Here is a 27,689-nt window from a genome sequence, read left to right on the forward strand (position 1 = left end):
TTCTAGTATATTCATGCATCAAGACAGATGCATTCACTTCAGATGTTTGGGTGGAGACACAAACTTATTTGCATAGCAATTCCTAATTCTAGTTGTTCTTTATTATTTCTTTTACAAGTTAAAGAGGGTAGCTCCACTTGGGAGGTGGGGATAGAGCAGCAGGTTGAGCAGGCTGCACCGACGCGGTGTGCCCACTTTCCAGACTAATACAGCTTACCATTCCCAACTTCTTTCTAGACATTTCCCTCAGCATCCTCTGATCTTTGTGCTGATGGAATGTGTTCCCCTTTCTCCAAGCCAAAGTGATGGCAGAGATGAGCAAAGCTGGTCCGACTCTGGCAGTCCCAAGCAATCAGTGACCCCTAAACCCCCGATCTTTTCACTCTTCTCTAGCAGAAATCCCTTAAAAAACGTGCCAGCTTTGCATCAGTCACAGTCGTGTGAATAAAGAGAGGGCCCACAGCCTCAGTGGGACTACGTGTATGAAAAACATGCTTACTGTACGTCCTCTAATGACTGGTTAAAAAAAAACCTCTGCAAAATAAGAGACAGTGCAAAAGCTGTGCGACTTCCTCTTAAAGAGAAATGTGTATAAAATTAAGTTAATGTAGCAAGATAAATAGTTGTAAGACGGGAAATAATGCTAAGTGTTACAATGACACTCAACAGGGCAACCTCAGTGTAATTCAGGATACGAGTACTGTTATGCAGTAATAAAATATTTACTGCATAATCCTTCAGAGACTTGCAAAGGCCCAACAAGAAAAAGGAAAACTGTGATTAGTTCTTTCCCCAAGCAGTCCAACCTATAAGAAAACCAAAATTGAATAGCCTAGACAAAGCAGGGAAATGCACAGCAGAAATCAGGAAAATAAACCCAAAACTCACCGGCCTGTTGTTAATAATCACAGAAAACAAGCAAATTGCTTTGGAAATTCAATTTGCCATTTAGTTTCTGTATGTACACACTGGAGTAGCAGGCAGAAAGCAAATATTCTGGCACATGTTGAGACAAGCAGGATTTCCTGGTGCTGTGAGCGCATTCCCAGAAGCATGCTGCCATTTGTCATGATTTTATTAAGCGGCGGAAGAGCCACCACCGCTGGTTAGGCTCACGCCGCGCTACTTCACAGCTCAGCGTGCCAGTCTGGAGAGGCAGTTAGGGATGAAGTCTCAGTCCACCCGAACAATTAAAATAAACACAATCTTCACCTTTATTCTTTACATCATTTGAACAGCAATAACTCCTGGGGAAACCCAGCACCAAATTGCAGCTCACAAAAATATCTTTTTTTTTATAAGAGAACCCTTTACAGAGACAAACAGTAGAAGAAAAAATACCGAGATGGGGGTCAAAGCTCCATCTGGCCTGAGTCTGTGTGACTATTTTGATTTCATCTGATCCACATGGATTTGGGCCAGCTAAGGATCCGACCTTTCAACCATCAGCCGCCAACCGGCTTCCTACGTGAAATGTCATTTCATCATGGGCTCTCCAGAGACAGCGGTGAGCACAGACCTCCCAAGGCTTCCTCGGGGGTCGAAGGAGCTTGGGATAAACCAGCCGTGCAGGTGAGGAAGGAGGAAGAGTCTGGATTTAAGTTTTGGAAACCAGGAGCAGGATCCTGTATCAGTTACGTCAGGGTCATGCATCAGTCATCAGAAGACCACAGCAATTGTATACTGGGTATACAGGAAACACAAAAAAGATTGAATGTTCAGGGTCTTTGTAGGCAAATTAACCACTGAATAGATTGTGTTTCAGCCCTACTGTGCTCCAGCTATAGCCAAGTTGACAAATATCTCATTAATTATCTTTAGATTTTTATAATTTGTTTGAGTCAAGAAGTACAATGGGCACATTCAGGCAAAAGCTGCAGATGTTTCTAAACAAAGCCTAAAGAAATAAATTTTTCTCAAAGATAAGAATTTAAGAGCTTAGAAATTGAGAAATCAGGGTTTTATGTCAGGGCAAAAGACAAAAGATATCCTCAAACATTACGTATGGCCTGAATATCCTTCAATGCAGATATTAAATAACTACACAATAACTAAAACACCTGCGAACTATTCTTATCTAAGCCAGTCCAGTTTATATTGACACATGCTAAAAGGTTTAAACTAGAATGATCTAGGCAGTGACAATGAAATTTGTCGTGTTTTTTTCACTAGTCTCTTCTTTGCCTCTCCGCTTTGAGGTACTCCTCTTCTGATAAGACTTTAGTTTCTCAGCCCTTTGAAATTTATCACTACAAATTTCTTTTAAACCTTGAAAGGCAACAATTAAAATCCACTTCTTAAAAGAAATATTAACTACAAAAAGAAATAGAAAAGGTCAGGGGCAAAGAATCAGTGCAGCCTGCCCAGAGAGCAGGTGAGGAGGTGTCTTGGTAGGAGTCTTCATTTTCAGTAAACAATACATTCAGCTGTTGAGTTGGGTATCGGAGCTGTGCTGAAACTCAGAGTCTGGAGGTGCGTGGGTTGGGTTTTTTTTTTAAGAAGTAATCATCCCCTACGCAATACTTACTATTTCTTTGCTACTAAAAGGCAGACGTAGGCCTGTTTGCTGCCATGCCAACACCGTGTCGGAGAAGCACAGGGCATGACTGAACAGAAAACCAGAAAGGAACACCCAGAAAAAAAAATCACCAGTAAAACCATCACTGACCTCCCATGTTGGTGGTCATTTATGGTCCATTATCCCTGGGCATCATTTTGGGATGGAATTCCCACAGAGCAGAGGAGCACACAGCCATTCTCTCTTCAGACCCAGTGCTGCACCGTCACCTTCATCACCACGACCATCACGTCAGAGCATCGACATCCAGGTGGCACTGACCAGGCAAAGGTCCACGGCAGGCAGACGCACGGTCTCCCACGAACACCCTCCAGAAGCAGCACCAGAAAGAGCCCACAACCTGGCTGGTCAGGATGAAAAAACAGACCTCAGCCTTCCGAGAGAGCCAGAAACCAGCTTCAGTAGCCCAAGAAAAAACATTCCAGTAGATTTTCTTAATTAAAAGGAGATCTAGTGGGTCTTGATTACAAGCCGTTCCTAGTCTAAGCTATTTTCTCTGCAGGTACCAGACAAACCCCCAAGTAGGGCAGCAGCTGCAGGACCCAGAAAACTAAACATAAATCAGAAATCTGCACATGAAAACAGTGGCTCAGTGGACAGGTATACGGCAAATCTACTTCTTAGAGCAAGGCTAAAATAAATCCAGTGTTTTCCAGTGGTGCAACACATTACGCTGACAAGATAGCTGAAAATGCCATAAATAAAATGGATTTTATCATCTCGTATCAGCCTCTTGTGGATAATATTGTTTATTTCAAGAACACCTCCTCCAGCATCAAATATAATTCAGCAGTAAAATGGACTTTAGTTGCTCAAACCAAACAACAGAGCAGGGAGATGCTACGCTGCCCTCGTACTAATGAATTAATAGATCTCTGTGCTCTCCGTGCTGTAAGGAATGGCAGCTCACAGCCCAGTCCTCATCTCGGTCCCCACTATAATAAACTGTGACAGCAGAACAACAGATGCCATTTCTTTAATGCATGTAGCCTTTCATTTTCAAAGATGAATAAAAAGAAATAATTTTGTTTATCTCTTCAACAGAAATTGCTCGTTTTCTAACTCCAGAAATCTGAATATTCATTGCTATTGTTTTCATAGGGGGTTATCCTCAACCACATCCCAATTTACAAAATAAAATTTAAACTTCTCCTAAATTGCAGACTCGAATGGATACTTTGCTTTTAATTACTTTCAAAACTGTTAAATATCTGACAATAAGGGATGCATTCTTCAGCTGTGTGATACATTTATTTACTCCGCTGCGCTTTTGGAACTCGCTGAATGTTTATAATTAGGTTGTGTAACCATGCGAACCTTCAGCTGGTGTTTGCTGTTTTTAAAGCAGTTTTGTTCTGCATTTTGAAAGGAGGCAAAGCTACAGCGCACCATGAAAATTATGCAGTAGTCTTTAATCTATACTTCCAGTGCAGAAAAAAAGCCCACTTGAAAATCATAATTGTGACATTTTAAATGCTGCTTAGGTGCAGAGCAGAGTGATGCTTCCTGTTGCAACGCAAACGCGGGCAGCGACGTCCAATCGTTTCTGAAGCCGTCGTGGGAGGTTTCCTGCCCCAGTCCCACACCGGCATCAGCTCCCACGGGTGGCACATCCGACTGGGAAGGGCTGCTCGGAAATGCAAGCCGCTGGAGCGGGCGCTCAGGCACAGCAGCCTTCAGGGGACCACAGGCGCATTCACATGCGATGGGGAAGGCCTGAACTGCATGTGCATCTCCAAGCACTTTGGCAACATCTATATGGCATTAAATAATTATACTCATGCACAGCCACTCCGAAAGCGCCCAAGCGCAGGTGCCTGACAGCCATCAGGTCTTCTGGAACTGCTACGAGAGCCAGCGGAGGGGGAAAGTTTTCCCCTGGGGACACGAGCAGGACCAAAGTTACCTAAAGTTGAGTCTTTCCAAGACATCTTCCTCTTGGGCTGAGCCTGGATGATGGCAGTGGCGGATGGTGATGGCAGATGTGCCAGCCCCATGCCCCCATCACACACAGCACAGGGATGAGGGTGTCTCTGCTGCCGCCCTCTGAGGTCCCACATCTCAGCCGTGTCGTAAACCTCCGCTGTCTTCTGAGCCCTGAAGGACAAGGCGATTTCAAACACTAAGGTGGCTCTTGGCTGGTGTCCTGCTCAGCAGAATCACAGAATGGTAGGGGTTGGAAGGGACCTCTGTGGGTCATCTAGTCCAACCCCCTGCCGAAGCAGGGTCACCCAGAGCAGGCTGCACAGGACCTTGTCCAGGCGGGTCCTGAACATCTCCAGAGAAGGAGACTCCACAACCTCCCTGGGCAGCACCATCAACACTCGCTGTGGAGACAGCCCTCGGGATCCACCTAACATTAGCTTCTGTGGAGCTCCTGAAGTCACCGTATTTTAAAATACAGTTTCTTTTTGGTTAGGTAATTTATAATACAGAATTAAGGAGGGGGGGAGATATTCACTATATCATGAAAAGATGATATTTAAATTGTTCTTGGTGCTTTCTACACTAAGAAATTAACATTTGGTGTCAGGTTTAACCATCTGTTAACACACATGTGACTTCAAAATTCTCCCTCATGTCATCCATAAACAGAATCTCCACCCCATACGTGATTAAGTTATCTCCACCACACAAATGTTCACTTACATCTTTCCAATTCTCCATACAGATTTTCTGGTAAGCGCTGAGAAACTGTGTGCATTTCCCTCAGAATGATGACAAAAAAATTAACCTAGACCATACAATATGTAAATGTTGAAGAATTTCCATCTTACTGTGCTTCCGTTGCAGTTGTAGTTAAAAAGCAAAATTACAAATACGGGAGTTTCTGTTCAGGAGTTCAAAAAATAATAATGGAATATCAGCTCCACTAAGAATCAATTTTCACTCTGGTTTCTCTTTCTTCCACAAAACAACCTTACAAGCTTCCATCTTCTGTCCCTTACGAAGTTTTCAGTCAAAACCAAATCAATATAAAATGCAGACTACGCATTTGTATAAATCACAAAAAGGGAGCAGGAGGTGGGCAAAGACGCAGGTCACTCCGAGCTCACCAACACCAACCCTCTGTGGTCAGGAAGGATCTTTACTTTGCCTGGGGAAACAGATTTGCACCCCTTGCATCCTGTGACTGAGTTATTGCATTTAACATCATCATATGAACGGCACGGCCAAAGAATTACATCTAAAATCTAATCTAAAACACAGGCTGCGGAAATCATCCAAATTCACCCCTGACCCAGCTGGCAGCAGGTGGAGGAGAGCCTGTGCAGAACCCAGTTAACTCTGAGAACGTCTCTGGGAAGAGAGGTTTGGCTCCGCAGAGCTCCCTGCAGCAGAAAAAGAGTGGAGCTCAGCTGTGGCGTGGAAAGCCTCCCGCTCTGCGACAGCCCGAGGTGTCCCCATGCTGCGAAGACAGGGTCAAGTCAGAAGCAATTTTCCCCAATCTGCGTGTCCCTCTGTGCTGGGAGACAACACACCATAGTGCAGATTTTCTTTACTTCCTTCTGAGATGTAAATAGGTCAAGTCCCCCACTCAGTGTCATGCGGGAAATTGTCCATTCCCACTGTTGCATTTCAGAAGGTATCATCAGCCCATTTAAGTATTGCCATTACAGAAACGACAGCAAAATACAGATTGATAAGGACCTCAGCTTACCCACACACACTTCTACTTTAATGACTATAAGTTATTCCAATCTTCAGCTCTTTGCTTTATATCACTGCATTTCAAACACACGGAATGAAAATTGGACTAAATAACGTGCTGAGGAGAATACTTGCCACCGTGCAATATGTGCTGTGCTTGGCAGCACACGGGATGCACGTGTCGAGATGAATTACTGAGGCTCGGGAGCTAAAGTATTCAGGCATGATGGAAGAAAATACGACACACTGATGGCTTTCCGATGCCTCTAATAAAAACACAGCGATTCTAGCAAAGCAGAAAGTAGCAGTATATTCCCTTAATAAAAATAATGAGTTAGAGAAGTGAGAGTAGATGGCAGAGAGAAGCCAAAATATATCCACAAGTCACTTGGTCTAGGACAATAATACACTTCTTAAATTTTGCATCTGTACCATCCGTCCAAATAAGTTGCTAATACACAAGTCTGTCACAGACTGTAAGTCTGGTAGAAAAGATTGGAAAATTATGTTAATGCGACTCGAGCTGAGAATACTAAACCAAAACAAAGAACCCAAAAGACAGAACTTTGTCACCACAGGGGCTGTCGTGCACGGAAATAGCAATATACTGCCAAATAAAAGGAGAGGCACGTTCACTGCTGAAGTCCGTGGGAAACAGCCCACAGCCGTGCGCAGGTGGGAAATGGCCCTGGGGCTGCTGAGGAGCATCCCCCAGCAAAGCTGGCAATGCTTTGTGGGGTGAAAACGAGATTCGTAGGTATCTCTAACTGCTTACGTGACCTGGCACTGGCAAAAGACATCACGGAGCAAAGAGACAGTTCAGGTGAAGGCAGCCGTCAGTCAGGTTTACGCTGTCACACAAGATACCAACTACAAACTCAAAAACGGCACTTGCGGTTCAGACTCCAGTTAACACCCACTGGATTCAGGGCAACCTACTGTACATGTGTGGCTATATAGAATAAGTTTGCTTTCTTTTGAGAGATTTTATCTACAAATAAAAAAACACTGAAAACCACCAAATTAAAAAACCCACAAACAACCCTCATTCTCCAGAAAACCATGGAATAATGCTCTGACCCAACCCGACCGTCTCACAGTCCCCTCCGTCACACGGCGCTGGAGGTGCCGTTTCCCCTCTCGGAGACCAAGGGAGGTTCCAAGTGTTGCCCTTTGGGATTGCAGGGCTGGGACCAACACCTCGCTCCGACATCTTCGCCAGCTGCCCGGGCACAGCATGGAGAGCAAGCGCCCACTGCTTCAGCACCGGCAGTCATGGGGCATTTCACCAAAAACTGATGGGGGTCACCCGATACATGCTTTATTTCACTTCAAAAGTTCATCTTCAGTAAGATAAGCTGAAGAGGATATGCCGGGTAACAAAACCAATCTGCCTTTGGATCTGCTCTCACAGACCCAGGGGTGATACCCAGATAAAACATCAGTCCTGAAAGGACCAAGGTCAGGAGATGTCCAGCCCCATGGTAAAGAGAAGACACCAGACCAGGAGTGAGCTGAGCTCGGAGCCTACCACACCCTCGCCAAGCAGGAGGATGCAGGTGTGCCTCAATCATCTTCCTTCATGTTTTCGGGACCCAGCACACGCCACTGCCACGTGAACGCATTGGTGTGGAAGGCACGTTCCGGGAGAATGAATCAACACGAGGAATACCTCAGCATGCTTTTCCTTCGGGCGGTTCGCCCAGATCCAGCGGGCTGCAGTCACTGTGCTGCCAAACCTTGACTCCTGTTGGTCACAATGGAGGCCAGAGGAAGCCACCAGAAATTCTGAAGTGACAGGGCTAGGCGCAGCCACCATGGCAGCAGTGCCTGCACCTCCTGTTCCCATGCCCGGAGCCCCAGCCCCGGTGGGAACGTCTGGGGCAAAGGACACTGTCTGCATGGGTTGGTTTGGGTGCTGGGGCTCAACAGCATCGAGCAGTAGCACAGTGCTACTGAAGTACATTCTCTTTTTGTAAATATTTTTCTCTCGGTGTTCATGGTAAGCTGACAGCTTACCCTGTGCTCCGCAGCTCCGTGAGTGCTGTCCTCCTCTCCCACTTTCGCCTCCTTGGTGCTTAGCAGATGTACATGAAATTTCAGTAAACTGTGAAATGAACTGTCATTCAACAAAGCTAAGCTTTGAATAATGTGTGCCTGCTAATACATATTGCCACCAGCTTCTAAAAAAACAAAAACCTCGTCAAAATCAGTAGGTCTTTAAAAATTTAATTGTAGAACCGGTTTTTAAACTTACAGACGTGATTTTGCCACTCCTTGCCGAAGAGGGCTGTCCATAAGTGCGGAAGTCAAATCCTTTCCACTGATCCTGATGGTAAATGCTAAGAAGAAGAAAATGAGAACATTAAACACTACTAAAAGGATCCAGATGACTTACCATGCGACAGTTTTCATTATTAAATGGTATTTTTCCTGACTGCATAAAATTCGGATGCTTAAACGCCGCATACCAGTGATCCTGATTAGTTGTATGTCTTGAGGGATGTCTGAAGCATTCAGATAACCAGCGCTTGGGATTACATTTAATTTCTATATGAATTTTGGATTCAGGGGAAACATATGAATTTCAGATTATCCAAAACTTGGATAACAAGGTTTCATGCATTCAAGGCTTGCCTACATTAAGGAGTTGCCCAAGAGCTGTTCTGCATTTTATGTGTAACGCATCAACAAATGAAAGAAAGATTTAGAGAGAAGCTAATAATGTTGGAAAGTAAGCAAAAGAGCACCTATAATGAAGTACATTTTGCATGTAATTCAGAAATAAGAGAAGCGCATTAACCTGCTGGGTGAAAGTGCTTCGCAATTCCCCTCTAATTGGATCCAGACTGGAGACCCTCCAGGCCTTTTCGCATCAGCGGGGATTTTACTCCACAGGTAAACCAGCTCGCTTGGAAAAAGTGGCAGTGAGGAGACTTTATGGGGAAGATGCTGTAGCTGTATTTTATTTCTTGCGTGTTCACATGCACAGTGAGACTTTCAGCAGGACCTAAATGGCCATAAAGGCTCGGCTGTGTTCAGTGCTTTTGAGAATACTACCCTTGATCAACACCTATGGACAGTGCAACCTAATAACAGGTTTTCACAGGGAAAATGCCCCAAAATCTACTACAAGCACTACCACTACGTGGGGAACTGCAAAGAGGTGAAAGCAGATCTCTTCTGACTCCTAGAATATCGACATCGTATTAAAAATCACATTAGACAGCAGATCACAGAAGAGCTGAACTGAGTGATGGTGCCATAAGACAAACGCTGGCTCAGCAGAAGCAGATGGGGTCACACAGACGTGCCAGCTGTGCCCCAGAGGGGACACTGGACCTGCAGATGCGGTGCGGACTGAGCAGAGGGGAATGGGCAACCCGGCTGGGTCCCCCGTCCCGTCAGCACGGGCAGAGCCGCCCGGGAAAGTTTCCAACACTCGGTGTGACGGCCTTTACTGCGGTTTGCTTGGTCTGAGCTAAAACCTGTCCAGATAAACAAAGCCAGTTGCTATCTGGGCTGGCCAAATGGCCCCTGAGCTGCCAGATTTCTTCTTTTAAGAGAAGGAGAAACAAATCTCAAGCAAGCCAGACAGCCCTGACTTCAGTACTGGTACAAAGTGTTGGCTTTCAATACGCTTGGAAGATTTCCCTTTCACTTCCATGGCTTTGAAATACCTCGTTTAAGAGGTTAAAGATGCTATTTTACCAGCATTTATTTACTCCAAGTGGTCCCAGCTTCCAAGATTTTGTCTCTGTACTAGATGCTCTCACTTCTCAGCATCAAGCAAATGTGTCGTCTTCACCACAGTCACATCTCACTCCTTCACAACTGTAAGGACCTTGCAGGCCAGATAAAACAGTGCTTTCCACTGCTGAACTGCCTTGCTCCCCAAGCAGTGCTGTAACACTCACCTGACTCTCCATGCTCACGCCAGAGCCTGCAATACCTGTGTTTTCTTAACCAGCAGAAAAAAGGGAAAGGTGATTTTAAATGGAACGAAATTAATTTCTCATTAAGAAAATTAGTAGGGTGTTTAAAAACTGAAGTAATTGCAGTTCCAGAGGATGGAGGCTGAGCTCGACTAACTGAAAAATTGACCATCAGTAAGAAGTGAAGCCCCAAGCACCCGTTTGCTCCGCTGGCAGCTGGGCTGCCCAAGGATCAGCAGCCAGATGGGGAGGCACAGATGCCGCAAAGCCAGTGCAACCTCGCAAGCAGGCAACGGGGAAAACGCGAAGGAGAAAAGGTTGTCAATATTAATGGAACATCAAAACTTCCAGGAACATCGGCACCAGGTGATCAAAACAAAACAACGGAACGAAGTCCCCTGCCAGCGCAGAAGCCGCAGTAACTGCGAGACAGCGGCAGGAGTTATTGATTTCAGCCCCTCTGCCTGGGGAGGCACAGGCTACCGCCATACTCCAAGCCGTAGGAGTAACTCACCGCGTGTTCTTCCGAGACCCAGCGCACCGCAGCAGTACCTACGCCCGGCTGCTCTCCAGCATCACGTCTCAATGACAGCCAGCTCTGCTTCATCAGAACAGCGACAGGTACAGCTTACTGCATTGACTTTGTAACTTCACTGCTTTTCTCTACTGCTTTGCCACTTGTTTATTCTTACTTCCATTCCTTTCAAAGAAATGGAGACCATGTCAGCACACAAGCAGAATCAACACAGAAGTTATTATCCGAGTTTCACCAGTCAGTTACTGCTGGGAGGTGGCAAGTTTATGGGAGAAATACAGTGGGTGGGGTTTTATTTTTTTCCTGTGCTAAAAAAGCAAATAAAACCTCCAAGTTGTATCCCATCTTTGCAAGCAGTCAGGAAAAAAATTGTTTTGAAGTTCTAGCAGCAAGTCGAATTCGGTCAGGCGGGTGGACAATACGAGGTGCCTGCGTGCCACAGCCTCAGCTCCGCACCCCAGGAGCCAGGGCCACGTACGCCCCGGGCCACCACCCCTTCCCGTGGCTTCAAACACGTCTCCTCTCCCTGTCAGGGTGCCCTGGTAAAAAACTTTTGTTCTGGACTGGATTATCAGAGGTGTGACTTACTTGGCAAGTCCAGTTGGAGATATTTTATCCAAAGAATTTCTTCTCTTTACCCTCTATAAATCCAAGCTGCTGCTGTTCTGCCAACAGCTGCAACATCCACAGCATCTTTTCGACGAGATAAAGCCAACTTGGGCACAAAGACTTCAGTCTAAAGGGACTTCAGCAGGGTTAGTCCCAAGGAGGACAGGGACCTCCTCTTTGCCTCTCTGACCCCACTCGGGGCAGGTGTGGGGCGATGCTTCACGAGGCATATGAGCCAGAGAAAGAACGAGAACATGAGAGTGGTCTGCCACCCCATATGGGCAGGGAAACACAATCCAGGGAAAAAACAAAATGGATTCTTTTCCAAGGAGAAGAAAATCAGTTCTGGGGTTCTTATTTAAAAACCGAAATGAGAAGCTTGCCTAAGCAGGAATAGTTTGTTGAAATGATTAACGACCACCACAACATTCCAACATCATAGTGCAATTAGCTGTGTCACGACAGCAGAGCCCCAGGTGTCACAGGGAGTTTTCACACTTATTTTGATACTGTCTCATTTTAGTAATTCGTTTAAGATAAAATTAAGGTAAAAGTAGGCATACTTACAAACATAGGAGATGAGGAAAAAAGGTTAGATTTCTATAATGCCAGTGCTGCATCTCTCTGGAATAACAGCCTGTTACTGTCTACACCAAACACGCTCCTGACAAAGTCAATAAAAGCAAATGCCTGCAAGGGGCAGTTAAAACCCTGTCCCACAGAGCCACAAGACTACAAGGTGTTATTACCCACAGAGTTAGCCAACACTGCAAAAAATAAACTTCACCAAAAGAAATACGGCCACGAAACTACAGGACACAGAGAAAGGGAGGTTTGCACGAAGCTGCCTTGAGGTGTGCTGTCTGGCATTGAAAGCACCTCGAAAAAGCCTTCATTTTCAAACCTTTCTTTCTCTAGAGGCTTGAGTTCCACAACAGGAATCCCTGTCACCCTGTTTCCAGCCACCTCACTGCCTACTGAAGACACAGCAAGGGCACAGTGATACCAGGACTCACGATACTGCCAGGTCTGTACTGGTCCAAAGCAGGCTCAGCACCATCATGTACTCAGACATGGGTACGCTTGGGACAGTGCCTGCTGTATTTTAGACAAGATGAAAATCCAGTCCTGAACTATCCTCGTCATTTCTAGTGCCTGAGATCCATCATGAAGGCATTAGCATCTGCCAGATTACTGCACGGAAGAAAAAAAGAAATCAACTGCATTCATTTGGAAAAAATATATCTGTGTATCTCCCTTGATATGAAATATGGCAAGCAGATTGTCCTGTCGAGAGCACTCAGCGTTTCCTTCCCGGAAGCTGTGTGTGTTGTACACTGCTGTTTCCCAAGACCCACCCCTCAGACTGCCTCCGGGCTCAAGGGGTTTCAGCTGGACCCCCGCCTTACCCCGCTGCTGAAGCACAAGGACAATTTTAGCTCAGATTGCATTGTATAAAAGAGTCAAGAAAATAAACTGCTTCTTGGAAGGAAAAGCACAAGTGTATTTTAACATTATTTAGGTACCAAAAAGGAACAAACACAAGCAAATCTGGAGAGGCATGATTAATACCAAAACTGCTGATGAGTCAGCGTAGTTTACCAGTTTTTCCAGTCTCCGATGCGTTGAGCACTGTGTCGTCTGGTGGCGTGCAGCAAGCAGTGGATCTTCTACAGTTTTAAGAGCCAGAGGAATATTTAACGTAGACTTTCAGTACATGGTCAAGCTTGAGCAAAGCAGCAATCCCTCTCCTGCTGGCCAGCGAGCAGAGTCCTTGAGAAGAGCAATGGGGCCTCGGTTTCCCAAGGCCGTACAACACCGACACGGGGACTGGAGCCAAGAAACTCTTCTTGCATTCCTCACAAGTTCCCTTCGTCTCAGACAAAGAAAGCTTTAACAAAAGCATGTAATTTAGGTCAGTCAGATGAATGTACATTAAAAACAGATAGAGGTTTCAGAAGTCTGGATTCAAAAGCCAAAGTATAAATGAAATACTTGAGGAAGTATTATTTACACGTTGTGTTTTCAGAGAGCAGCAAAACATTGTTCTAAAATGATGTTTCTAACCCCTTTTGATAAACTGTGTATACAAAGAATAAATTTATAGTTAGATCTGTGAAGGCTGTCAAAAGCTACAGCATTTATTTACAGGAAAGAGGAACAATATTTTGACTTCTCTCGAGCAACCCTTCAGGAAGGGGACTTAAATGTAGAAAGCAATGCCACATTAGTCAAAGGTCTATTTCCCCACTACATCTGGAGCATTACTTTGCAATGACCTCCAAAAGGCCTCTATTTTTCAGCGTGGGTTGGATCGAGTGTAAAGTTAAAGCCACCGCCAGCCTCAGCCGGTCATGCCTAAGCAGCATTTCAAAATACGCTTTTTTTCTTTTGGAAAGTGATATGAATCACCACCTGGTATCCCGCAGTTACGGATTTGCCTACTTTCGGATGGCACAAAAAAGCCTCAAGAGAAGTGGAGTGATTTTCTTTCATGAAAGTCTGTTAGGGAGATAATACGGAAACCAAGGAAGAAAAGCAAGATACATCCACTGTAGCCAAGGACATTCTTCCTTGAACAATTTAAAGAACAAAGTCTTCAAAGACCACAAGGGGCTCTGCCATTGAGCAGGAGGACAAGCCCACACTTCAGAGAGCATCTGCCACACAAAGCTCTCCAAGATCAGTAGAGGCGCTTTTACGAGACACCTCCCGGCCAGCTTCGCCCTCCCTGCCGAAGGGACCGGGCCGTCTCAGTCTGGTGCTCCTCAGAAGCATCTCCATGAAGGAGCATGGACTCACACAACCGCCGCAGCTCCCGCTCCCTCTCCCCCAGAGGCAAACAGCAACAGCCCCATCAGCAGCCATGTCAGACCCAAATCCTCCCAGCCCTGCCCAACGGCAATCCACCCGCACCCGGCAGCTCAGCACAGGAGCAAGACACCGCTGGAGGGGCACGGAAGGACTCTGGCAGCTATTATGGCTATTTTTCAATTTCTTTACCTTTCAGGGATATTGACGCGTTTGTTATTATATTAAAGCTGAATTTTTTTTACATTTCCTGAGGGATTAATTTGGCAGGATGTTATCTTGTTTGTTAGAATTCATTTTTTAGACAAGACCCAAGATACCCAAGTTTTATTTTGTGTCTCTGCTGTGTTGACTAAGCTTCGCATGCACATGCAGCAGGACTACAAACAGCATTTACTTCCATCCCCAGTCCATCACCGCCACATTCTTTCAAGCCCTTTCCTCCACCTCCTTTTTATGACTGTAATCGTGTGTTAACTATACGGTGTATTGCTGCTGCATTTCAGTGAGAGATGGTAGACCTATTTCTTGCCTGAAGCACACGCACAAGCAGAACTTGCCTAGTTTTCTCTTCCAGAAGAATAAATCCTATCTTACCTGAAGAGCACAAACCTTTTTCTTTCCTTCTTTTTTCACTTTTCACTTAACCAGTTACCTCAAGTCATCCAGCTGAAGTTATTCTAGTCCAAATGGGGGTGACCATGCTGTAAAACCACCATCCCAGAGTGATGGGATCAGCAGCAGCGAACGCTTGAATTGGCATCTGATGAGCTGTACTAAGGGGAATCACAGTACCCAACTGCACCCCAGCGCAGCCCTATTTCAGGCCCAGCAGGACCCCAGCTCCAGCCTCCCATCCCGGCGGGTGGGCTGCCTCCGGTTCAAGCACCGCTTAGCTCGAGGATTTCATCTGCAGGCGAGAGCTCAGCAGCAGCAACACTGACGTTGCGTTTGGAATGAAGGCTTCGCTGAAAGCGTGTTTCCACTCTTCCTCCGTACCCCGGATTTAACTTACTTTATTTTGTAGCCAGCCACACCTAAACCACAACTACTTGGAGTTTATCAGCCAAAAGTTGACCCTGACCTTAAATTCAGAGTTCCAGCACACAGGAAAACTGGAACTGAGGAAATAGAGATGCTGAAGGGCTGTTTTGGGGACCGTTACTGCTATAAATTCCAAAAAGTTAATTTAGATACAAAAAACTTTAGAGTCACATTCTTTATAATATAAAAGTTATAAATTTGGTTAGACTTTGGAAAGACTTTAATTTTACCTTTCAAGTGTTTCCTGAGAAAAATACCCTTGTGATTCAGGAGCCTTAGCACTTACCAGTGGAGCCTGATAATTTATCTTCAGTAATGGTCCACCCCGCTGCTCAAGTTTTTGTTCGGGTAATATGTTTATTGCAGCTTGTGGAGTGCTATGATTTATTTATGTTATGACCCTAGTACAAGAAGATACGAATGAATGAGAACCAGAGCACCACAGTGCTGTGATGTTCTGAACTGCCTACAGCCATCCTTCACACTCGGATGCTGCAGAGAGTTCAGCTGCTGCAATGGCACTGTTTTGAAAATAACATTTCTCCAAGCTCTTCTGCCCTTTGAAGTTTACTATAATTTGAATTTGTAATTCTCTTTTGCAAACTCAGACTTCTCAGAACCACTCCCTGTTGGGTGCGGGTGAAGATGTAGCATCCCTGCAGGGATACAGCAGACACAACATCTTGGGAAGAAACAGGTGTGAAGGAAGCCCATACTAGTTTCTCCTCCCGTATTTGTCAGAATTCAGAAAATCTGTTGGGTGAGAAATTAACGCTGTTGGACAAGATTGGTAGAGTTGCTGCTCTTACTGTCCTCAACAGCAAGCAGAAAAGATTGTGTCAAATGTCTATAAAAAGAAGCAAAGACAGAGGTTCAAACCAAGCAGCAGGTGCTTTGGCATGTGAAAGCCTCTATAATGTCTTTAACAGAGAGAGTAAATTTTCTGGGAGCATTCGGAAGACTGGCTGTTTATGGCACTTGGGCTGTGGAAGAGGCAGGTGCATATCTCCATGACACCTGATTCCTATTTTTCCTCCTTTAGGAGCAGGACTCAGACCTAGGTTTCATGGACAGTCTGCGCTCTCCAGGATGGAGCCACATAGGAACATTCACAATAATTTAGGGGAGCAGCACTTGCAAGTGAATGGCTTTCCCATTGCAGCAATCCCACATCTGCCTGCAAAAAAAACACAACACCACCAGAAAAGTGCCATGAGATGCCAGCAGCCGTCCTGGAACTGGGGACGATGTAGTGGGAGAAAATGGCAGTGATGCAGCTCTGCTTGGGGAACCCCATTTGATTCTTGGCTACTGAAGCACTGACGAATTGATAGGGAAGGAAACATTTTTAACACAACGCGACTTCATCAGGTGGTCACACAGAAGAACTCCGGCTCTATTCCTTTGTCTCTCGACATTTGATTTTGTATTACACAGCACATTCTGTTCTTCACACGCAATCTCTCAGCACTGGCAAAAGTGAAACCTGACTGATATAGAACATAAATCAATATAAACTAATCCTAGACAAATGTTCAGAATAGGAATATTTGCCATCTTTTTATGTCATGATTTATAAGTTTTAGTGCCATTGCCACTCTTATTATGCAATATGCTCACACTTAAAAACTACTAAGAGGGCTATGTTCTCTCCAGTGCAAGGACAGTACGTAATGAACTTGAAATTATCAACAGACTTGCAACATCTAAACTCATGGGGGTTATACAAGCTGCAAAACATTTGGCTCCACTTCAGTGAAGACTTATTTTATAGCCTTTAGTAGTTAAACTCACAAGCAAGAAATAAGCTCAATTCCCAGCCCAGTTAAATATCCAGGAAACCGGAGCAGCAGCTCGAGCCTGCAGCCAAGAGGACATCTCAACAGAGCTTCATGGAGGAGCACGCTGCCACGTGCTCCTGCTCAGGCCAGACACAGCTCCTGCAGGCATGAAAGTCCGGTTTCTTAGAGAATGTAAAGCGCATGGTAGAAGCTAAGAAAGAAGTAGAAGGAATAAGGTCATTCTTTGTACAGGGAACACAGATTTTTCTCCTGTCTTCCCTTACCACAGTCAGAATATTTTACTTCAGCAGAAGGTCCAGGGAGACCACTTTTAAGCATGAAAGGGCAGACTAACCATTTGGGGATAGAGTTCTTATGCGTACCGAGGTGCCAGAAAGTGGAATTCTCATCTATTAAGAGCTAGCTTTAAATATACTCCCCAAGCCTGAGCGAAGCAGCCGACCACCTTTTTTCAGGACTGGTAACATATTTTACATGTCAATGTACCAGAATCCCCAAACTCCCTGCACTGTCCCCCGTCGCAGCAGTATTCCTCCTGCTGCTCCTCCTTAGCCCAAGGGACTCTGAAGCCTTTCCCATGGGAGGACGAGTCCGGGGTCCCTTTGCCAGCAAGCAGCAGTCAGTAAATCAGCCAGCTCCCGAGAGGGTGAGAGGTGTCTCACTGAAACTACTCAGCTCAGAGACATAAAGTCTGTTCTTCCGTATTTCCTCTCAGCAATTTGCCACCACACTATTTTGCAATGAAAAGGATGAATCAAAGGAAAATCAGCAACACATCCTCCAGAGGGGTTGTGTTCTCTGGGTCTGATCTTGCAGGTTGTGGTGGAATGTGCTTTGAGAACACTTAATGATCAAGCCTGTTGGGTGAGGCCCTCATTGCTGGGTCCCTCTGTTCAAAGCACAGCTTCAGGAGCTTGGAGAAGACAGCAAAAGCAACAGAGACATCTCTGCCGTTCAGTGTAGCTGGTTCTAAGCAGGCGTCTGCAGAAGATGTATCTGTGTGTGCGCTCAGCCATGGACACTGAAGTTTGAGCTTGCTCCTACAACCATACTGCTCCCCTTCCCTTCTCTGCAAACGTACCCACTCCCCTTGGAGCATAGCTACTGTGACGTGGGTACTGGCCTGCTCAGCCCCAGATCCCAGGAACGTGCACAAGTCAGTTCAGCTTTTCAAAACAAATCCTGATCACTAGAGACTGCATAACTACTTAAAAGTTAGAAATGAATCTTTTCCTGGGTTGCCATTTCAACCAGCAACAGAAAGGCACTCGCCAGTTACCAAGACTTCCGACAGCCACCGGACTCTTCCTCCAGCAGGTCTCCACATGGCTGTGAACGTGTGGCCTCAACACAACTTTGTATTGCAACAGTAAAAATAGAGTATGGTGCAAGAACATATATCACCAGCAAAAGAGAAGATAGTTTTTCTGTAAGTGCTGTCAGTAAAGCTCTTCAGCACTGACCATCCTTTTTTTTTATCTCTACCTTTGCTCACCTCTTCCCACCTCCCAGGTTTTTTTGGTGACTCCTTTCTGCACTTACTGTTGGCCTCTTTCCACTGCCTCCTTGCAGCATGGGGCTGTTTGTCAGTAACAAGCACATTAACAACTTTCAGCTGATGAAGCACTGCAGAAGCCATAATTATACAAACCCCACATACCTGAAGCAATGTGAAATGAAACACAAACTTTGAACTTCAAGCACAAGCAGATGGTCCACAGCCACCAGGTTTGCTGGGGCAGGGAGGACACAACCAGGGACAGCGCCGATAATACAGACCCCACCCGACACTGAACACCACAAAATTAGAAGTTGTGTGTTATTACCTCTTTCTTCTCTCTGCGTCTTCCAGCGCAGCAGAACCGGGCCAATCCTCAGCAGGGCAGCTCAGGTACTGAAGCAAAGCGGCTGCAGCACCAGCTCTGTGCTGGAGCAACGGCTGCGGGATGCAGCCCAGGGCTGAGAGCCCGCTCCCACAGCGACCGATCCGCCAGCACCGTCTTGCTGCAAAGAGACACCAAGCCAAGCAACGAGAGGCTGGGAAGTGACTCCCTTCGGGTGGGACGGACGGAAACTGTGGACAAGGCAGGCGTTCCTCCTTGGCAGATATTTTAAAAGCACCTTTTGCCACATCACCTAACAAGTTGCTGATTTTCCTGATCCTGACAGCACCTCACAAGAGGATTAACTGTCCCTTTAGAAGAATGTCATATTTAATAGCAACATCTCTGTTCTTACTCCTTTCTGGACCTCTAATAAGCTCTTTCTTGTCCTCTGTACTCTGATAAAACTAAAAGGCGAGCCCTTGTTTTCCTCCTTAAATGTCTTTTTGCTCAATGCTGTGACAGCTACACTAGAATTTTTCTGTGTACGTCATTAGGTACCCAGAGGTCTGCCAAAGCTGGGAAAAGTACAGCACCTCACCACTTACAATTCTGCTTCTTTCAGTTCAAAATTTTGTGGGTTGTTTTTTGATTGGTTATTTTGGGGTATTTTTGTGCATTATTTCACACCTTTATTTTTCTCGCTACCACAGTGGCTTAGCAATGTGCTCACTCTCAGGCCCCTGAGGGCACCAATCAGCCCTAATGCCCCTGAGCAGTCTCCCTGGGGTCTCCCTCCCACCCTGTCCATGGCCCAGGACCCTTTTTCAGCCCAGCACCACACAACACCAGTCCCCAACCTCACCACTGCCCTGGATCCCCTCATTTCCCTCACCAAGCTGTACCAAACCTCCAATATCCAGCACGTGGAGCTGTATCTGCTGTGGCAAACATGATTCAAGATTTGAAGGAACATGGAGAAGTGTAGTGGCCAGACTGAGCAAGAACTGGTTACCAGCAGTACGCAGCCAGGCAAAGCATCATTCAAACAGTCCCATTAATCAGAGTAATAAGAGAAAATGAGAAAGTGCTACTGTAAGCATATGCTTAATCAGACACAGGATGCAAATATTAGCAAAGGCTTTGCATCAGTGAAGACTCAGTTAAAGAGGACAGCAGCAGCAGGAGCTCACGTGTGCAGGCTGTCCTCAGACGAGCGCAGAGGCTTTCGGTACAGTCGCTCCAGAGCAGCCGCGCTGGGGAGCAGCAGCTTATCCATCACGTGCATTAACAAGCCAGTGCTCAGATTTAGAGATGGAGATTTTTGTCTCGCCTACAGCTATAAGCAGCCCCATATTTTAATGTCTCTCCAGCTAGCATCAGTCCATCACAAGCCACTTTGCACTACTGATAGAAAAGGTCTTCTGACCTCCGTCAGGGTTCGTCTCTCCGTTTGCAGACACAGGGGCGATTTCCTCGGCTCCTGACACAAACTCATTACCAGTGTGGGGAGATTCACATCTGCTACCACATCTGCCAGACCACACGTGCTTGGGAACTGTGGGCATTTCATATTGAGCAATAATTAGGTAAATGTGAAATCATCCCAACAGCAGACACCAGAGGCAGAACTTCTGTCCTAAAGCTACAGCTGTAAAACCCACTCCTTGATGCAAGTTCCCTCATCCCCTTCTGCCTCTGCAGACAGGTCCTCCGGGCCCAGGAGAAGATTGTCCTGGAGTTCCAAGAGCATGCAGGAACTGTTTAATCTGCACAAAAAGGGGCTTTCTTGGAATTTAGGATCTGGTCTTGTATCTTAGTAGCTATGCATTTAGGCAGAAAGAATTACAAGCACAGAGGGAATTTTCTGTCTGAAAAGACGATTAGCAAGTTTTAGCTGCTACCAGTGCTGGGCCAGCACTTAGAAGCGAGCTATTGAACCGTGGCTTTGAGCTTGCACAGCAGCCATGTACTCACACCCGCACTGATCAGGTCTAGAATCAGCCCATCGCTTCCTTCTGCAAACCCGCTGCTCTCCAGGAACCGGCATCACAAAACTGCAGTAATCTGTGGGCAAAGGCAAACGTACAATTTGTATATACATTTGCTGTATTACTTAAATTAGTGCTTTACCTCTGTGACTATTCCAAATTTTTCCACCATCTCTAGGTACTTTAATTTTTCTGTGAAAAGATTATTAGTCTCCTCATACACCAGTTAATGTCACAACAAAGTGCTTGCAAATCCAGGCTTGCTGCCTGTTCAAAGCAGTAACAGATGTCCTTTCTGATTATTATTTGTTACACATGAACCAGCTACTGAGAGGTTCTAACTCACAGATGCTTTTGTTTGATGCTTCCATTTCATTTGGAAATACTTCTATTGGCCAACTGCAGTAAGAATTGATTTTACAAAACAGATGGAGATTATTCTGCTGATCACTGGTTCTTAGTCATAGTTCAGAATATTTTCTGTGCCGTTCATCTAAAGCATATTCATGCAAAACCACCACATTAAAAACCCTCCTACAATAAAATGTGTGGAAGTTTGATGTTAACCCTTAAGAGCTCCTGAGGAATTCATGGATAAAGCTGATTTTAACTCCTGCTACTCCAATTTGATGTTGTAGTTGAAGTGACATGAAGAGGTGCATACTTACTCTCGGATAAACACTTGTCTTGGAGAGCAGGCATAGCTCCTGCAGAGTGTTGGGCACACAGGACTTTGCCCGTGCTCCTTCATCAGCTGTGAGCTCAGAAGGAAGCAGGAGAGATGCTGATGGCAGGAAAGCATGTGCTCCACACAGGCAACAGATGTAACGTTGAGTAGGTGCCTGTTCCTCTGCCCCCCAGGACCTGCTCTTGAGATCCTCCACTTTAATACCCAAAGTGCTCATGAGGACTATAGCCACCTGAGCACACATAGATAAAAACTGAAATCTTGCCCTGAAAAACTGAAACACCAGAGCACTCAGCATAGGAAGCCAAAGAGGAGGAAGCACTAGGATTAACAGGCAAGAATAAACAGATTGCAACGTTATGTAGGGCTACGCTCCACAAAACACGGTTCCAGTGAATCCGTATGATGTCCGTTGTTAAAAAAACACATTTGTATGCAAAATGATGGTGCTCCAGAACAAGCAGCCGACTAGTAGGAAAAAATAAATGACTCTTAGTAGGAAAAATGTGTTCTTGATAATTTTACCTTTGCATTTCACTGCAGAATCTGAGGCACAAAAAATCATAGCTGTTGCCTGGTCAAATACGATATGCATAAACAAGCATCAGCAGGAGACTCTCAGCACTCAGGGAGAGTGGCTGGAGAAGAGTGGCTTCCTCTGCATGGCAATGTTTTTTTGGAAGAGTAGCTGGAATGTGTTTTGTGTTGATTCATAAATGTGTTGTTTTTGGAGGGAGGCTGGAAAATGTGTGAGCGAAGATGGCACTCGAATGAATGCCGGGAGTGTGGGAGACAGGAGCACAAAGAGCAAAGGAGAAGAACAGAGCTAAAGGTTGAGAGAAAGAAGAAACAGCCCTGAGGAACAACAGAGAGGGAAAGAGGGGACAGACAGACATTACACCTTACAGAGAAACAGTGGTAGGTTAGAGCTGGAGTAAAGCCAGAGGAAAAGGAGGGGATATGTAGCACTGGCATGGGACAGAAGGGAGTGACTTGAAATAGAAACACTAAATAAACATCTAACAGCTGTATTTAAAAATCTGCTTAACAAGAAGTGTGCATGCAACGTTACCCCTCCACCTATGACTGAAATTTGTTAGGAAGGATGAAGGTACAGGGGGACAGGAGACAAGGACAGCAACAGCTCTGGCTGTGCCACCTCTTCTCCAACCGCACGCAGCCCACACTGCGCAACGTCCACCTCTTCCCCCGCTTCACCCCGTGCTCTGCAACCTGCTAGGAAGCCTTCTTGAAATTCTGCTCCCACTTCTGCTTGTATTGGCCCTGCAGCTTTTCAAACTGGAATACAAATCAAACCAGCTGCGTGGAGAAGACAAATTCCACTCCACTCCAGTGAAAGTTCCCCCACAACTACAAACTCGGCATCCTGCCCTGTAAAATAGGGGCTGCCCAAGTAATTGAATTTTCCTGATGTCCCAGGCTAAAACACACAGCCAGAAGTCTCTGGCAATCTCCTAGCAAGGGAACAAGCATGGTGACCTTCTCAGCAGGAGAGCAAGACACCCACGGACATGGAGTCCAGCGAGACGAGGCTGAGCAGCTTCCCGGGGGCTGGGCAAGGTCACGCTTAGGGGAGGGACGGGTGCCAAAACAAGGTCTGCAAGCTCTCCTGTTCTACAGCTGCTTAATTCTTGACAAATAAACTTGTAATAGGAGACTAATAAACCAGAGCAGGAGCAACTGTCAAAGATAGTTCAGCCTGAAAGATAATTAAACTGTGGCAAAGTTGAGTTGTGCAGTAGACCCCTAATTTGTTTCAGCACTGCAAAGGAAATCCCGGCGATTGCTCTGTAACCAGCTTCCAGCAGACTCTGCCATCAAGCCTGCAGAGCACAGCCCGACAGTATTAGACTTCAAACGATCTCAGGCATTTCAGAAGATGTCTTTTTACACCAGCTTATTGTCTGTTTCCCTAGAAACAGGAATCGGCACCCACCAGCGAAGGAGTTGGAACTTGTGTTAATTTTAGCTGCTGCTGTTTGTTCCAACTTCATTTCCATCTTCAAAGACGCAGACCCAGAAGCGCCGTAGCATTTCACACAGCAGTTTTGCAGGGCACTTGCAAACCCTGGATTTGCTGTTCAGGCACTTTCGCTCATTAAGCTCCAGGCTTATACCAATTCATTATAATCTTGAGGTGGTCCAGATCTGCTCCTGGCTGAGCCCAAGCTCACGCAAGCCTCAGACAGGCCTGGCTCAGCTTTCAAGCCAACAATGAATTCCAGGGGGAGAATGTAGGCTGAGACTTCACCAGGATGAAGTTCTCCAGGGCTTTGCAATGGATGAGTTAGGGCACAACGCACTTCAGACACATCCAAACTTAAACCATTCTCCTCTGTAGCTTGATCACCTTGTCAGAGCCAACAGTTGATTTTCAAAGCCAGAAAGAATAGCAGAGTCCAAGCAACACCTGGCTGTTTTTTCCCCACTCTCTACAATTTTAAGAAAATCGTGTGCATATCCCCTCAGGAACAGACCTGGATGTAACTCATGGATTTAATGAAGCTTTTTGAAGGATGGTTATGAGTTGCTTCTCAAAGCTTTGTATACAACATCTCAAAGTCAGTCCACCTGAGATTACGTCTCCCCAGAACCTTTCAAGTGTTCTGGTGAACTACCAACTTTCAGACAACTGAGTTTAAGCATGCAAAACTTCATTATTTTGTCTATAACCAGCTTTTGCTCAGATGATGGGTTTGTAGTAATTACAAGCCACCTAGCTCAGCATAACCCAGTCAGTGGTGCTTCCATGTCCTTGCTTATCTTTCTTTGGTTTTTTTCTGCTTGTTTCATGTCAGTTTGAAGCCTTTTGTCACTGTTACAATACTGAGCTTGGACCTCCAATGCATCCTGTCAGCTCTCTGCACCACTATGTTACACCTCCCGCTTGTCCTTACCACTGCATATTCAGGGCTGTGCTAAATCCATGACCTGTTTTGATCTGTGCAGGCTTACCCTTTTTCTCTTGCTTTATTGCTATCATCCATGCTAGCTCATGCTTCCTGTTGCTTCTGCCATATGAACGGAAAGCAAAGGGGATCTCAGGTCAGAGGAACATAACCTGACCAGACACCCCTTCCCTTCCAGAGATCTTGAATCAGTGGTACCTAACCAAAGAGCACTTCATTCCCAAAATAGTCTCTTGTAGTCAACTTCATTTACCTACCATCTCCTCCTGGGTAAGGTGTTTGCTCTGCAGGGTATGAGGGGGTTTCAGTGCCGTTACCAGATAACAAGGACAACCCCATCATTAAGACAATGCAAGAAATCTCCATACAACTGTGTGGGATGCGTTGTACAAGAAATAGCCAGGTGACGTACCCAGGAGCTGTGGACTCCGCTCAACCCTGAGCGCACACTTCTGTTCCATTACTCTCCACGGTATTCTGCTGCGCAAGCAGGAGTTTGGGGGCTTCAGAAGTCAGGTCCTGGGCTGAACCCTCTGTATTACCAGGAGGTCTGTTTTCAAACTGCTGAGAGTCTGTCTGCAGTGATTTAACTGAAGAACTTCAAGCACACAGAATCACCATTTTGTTACACATTTGTTTCCTCTGGCAGTTTTCTAGCTTACTGTAGTCAGTAGATTTAAATTTAATATGAATATCCCAAAATAAAATGACCTGGCTGAAGTAAAAATTTTGACCAAAATTTTGTACTTATCATAGACTCATGGTTCAGACTGGGAGGGACCTTGGAAATAAGTGCATTACTTTATCAAGTGCACTATGTAAGTCAAATACTGTGTAAAAGTTGAATAGCTGGAAACACACTCATATTCTTAGCACTCTGTTGCGCTCTGTCTTTTCCATCTCACCATGTATTTTATTTCTAGTTGTCGTCAAGATATTTTGGCACCTATTTTTAGTTTTGTTATGTTAAATTTTGACTACAGAGGGGAAACACAGAAAGAAAATACAACAGAGATGCCGCTTCTTACCCCACTTCCATCAAAAAACCCATCTATGGTAGTCTTGCAGCTTGTTTCTCACACAGATCAGAAGTGACGAGCACACAGATTGGAAACACTGCTCCACAGCAGACCAAATGTTATTTAGTCATCAGCTAAACAAGAACAGCCTGACCAGGCTACAGGGAAAAAAGCAAAAAGGTACAAGAGACTGATATGAGCTTGGCAAGATTGACAAAAAAGGGGATATAACTCACTAAAGTAAAAATCAAACCATAAAACCTATTTGCAGGTCATCAATGTGATCCTGGACAAGGCTACATGACAGTCAGCAGCACATAACGTAAAAATCTTAGAAACATTGATTTCTAGTAATAGCTAAAGAGAGAAAGTAAAGCAGAGTGGAAGTACCTGCTGGCTTTCTATGCAGTATTAATGTGTAGTATTTTTATAGGGAATTGGAGTGCTAAATAAAAATTCCAAAAAAAAAAATCAAGCTTCAGCTATACAAGACCATTACACCTGGGTTTTCTGTGTGCCTTGGAGACCTAGGCACTTTGTAAGAAAAGGAAAATTGAGTTGACTTTCCTTTAAACAGGAGTGGGTTGTTGAACCTATCAAGTCATTTTAAATTTACAGAAATGTAAGCAAGAAAAACATGGACCGAAGGAGTTTGCCTGACAGAAGTGAACTGCATAGTAAGTGCAGTGCTCTTAACTAGAGAGGTTACAGTGACCTACTTGCTTGGTCGGGAAGGAGAGAAAGATATTTTTGCCAAGCTGGAGCACCGAGCGCTTGCCAGAACACTTTCAGGGAAGGTACAAGGGGTAGGTGATTACAAACATAGTCTGGTTATAAAATTGCCACAGAAACAACAGGAACAGCCAATACCCTCGTGCTGGAGTCACGCACAATGGCTGGAATCAGTTCTAAAAGCAGCTATAAGGGGCAGGGCGAACTCCGATACTTTCACCAGCACAGCTTTTCCAGACCCCCAGTTTGCTTGTGAAAAGCCACATTAATGCAAACAAAAGACAGTTTGATTTTAAAATAAAAAGTACATTCTGAATTGTGGATTCTTCTATCATTATGCAGCTTCGCAGGATCATTTTGCAGTGTCTGGTCAAAAGCCAATTAACTGAGACATTATTGTGGCCCCTCAGCATTTAAAGGAGGCTTACAGTAAAGACAAGGACAAGATTTTAGCAGGGCCTGTTGTGACAGGACAAGGGGTGATGGCTTTAAACCAAAGAAGGATAGATTTAGACTGGATATAAAGAAGTATTTCACACTAAGGGTGGTGAAACCCTGGGACGGGTTGCCCAGAGAGGTGGTAGATGCCCCATCCCTAGGAACATTCAAGGCCAGGTTGTACTGGGCTCAGAGCGACCTGGTCTGGTGAAAGACGTCCCCGCTCACTGCAGGGGGGTGGACTAGACGGGCTCTAAAGGTCCCTTCCCACCCAAACTATTCTATAATTCTTACAGCAGAATAACGAGCTGTTAACTTGTTATCTAATTCTAGGCAGATAATGAACTCCACCCAGGGGTAAGAGGAGGTCTGACAATAAACTCAAGGAGAAGGAAAAGCTACAGAGAAACAACTGCAGAAGAACAGCGATGACTTCAGTGGTCAGGGCACATGCTCAGGGCAGCAGGAGAAAGAGCACACGAGCAGCCCAGAGCCAACCACCCTCCAGCCGATCAAGAGAGAAGGAACACCCAAACCCCATTCATGATTAAATATCTCCACGGTTTGGCCAGGCTGCAGTAAGATAACCATGGGCAAACAGCATGAACAGGCAGGATACCAGCCACCTGGGCAGCACAGGAACACAGGTAATGAAACATCTTCCTGCGGGCAGAAAGTGGTGGCCGTCCCCTCTGGCTGCACGCTCACCCGTGCCCCTCAGCACTGCTGATTGCCTATGACCCTAACGCTAACCCCTCACCATCTCCCACCGCTCTGCGTGCCCTTGGAAGAGGCTACACCTCTTCAAGCACAGAGCCAAGAGGCTCTGTCTCAGCCTGCAGCTTTCCAGCCAAACAGTCTTAGTGGGTTGTTCCTTTCTGCAGCCCAGGTTCCACATCCCATGCCTTTCTCCCAAGCCTCGGAAGGGCCGTAAGCAACCCCCAGCACGTGTGAAGCACAGCTCCAGCCAAGATTCACAGGCACCCTCACAGCAAGGTCATGTTCCCTCCGCCTCAGCCTCTGCTGCCCTACTCACCTGAGTCACAGCGCTACCTTCTGAAAGGCTTTCACACACTAAAAAGGAGCTGGTTTCTCCAGCTAGT

This window comes from Opisthocomus hoazin, chromosome 6, assembly GCF_030867145.1.
Source record: "Opisthocomus hoazin isolate bOpiHoa1 chromosome 6, bOpiHoa1.hap1, whole genome shotgun sequence".
NCBI lineage: Eukaryota > Metazoa > Chordata > Aves > Opisthocomiformes > Opisthocomidae > Opisthocomus > Opisthocomus hoazin.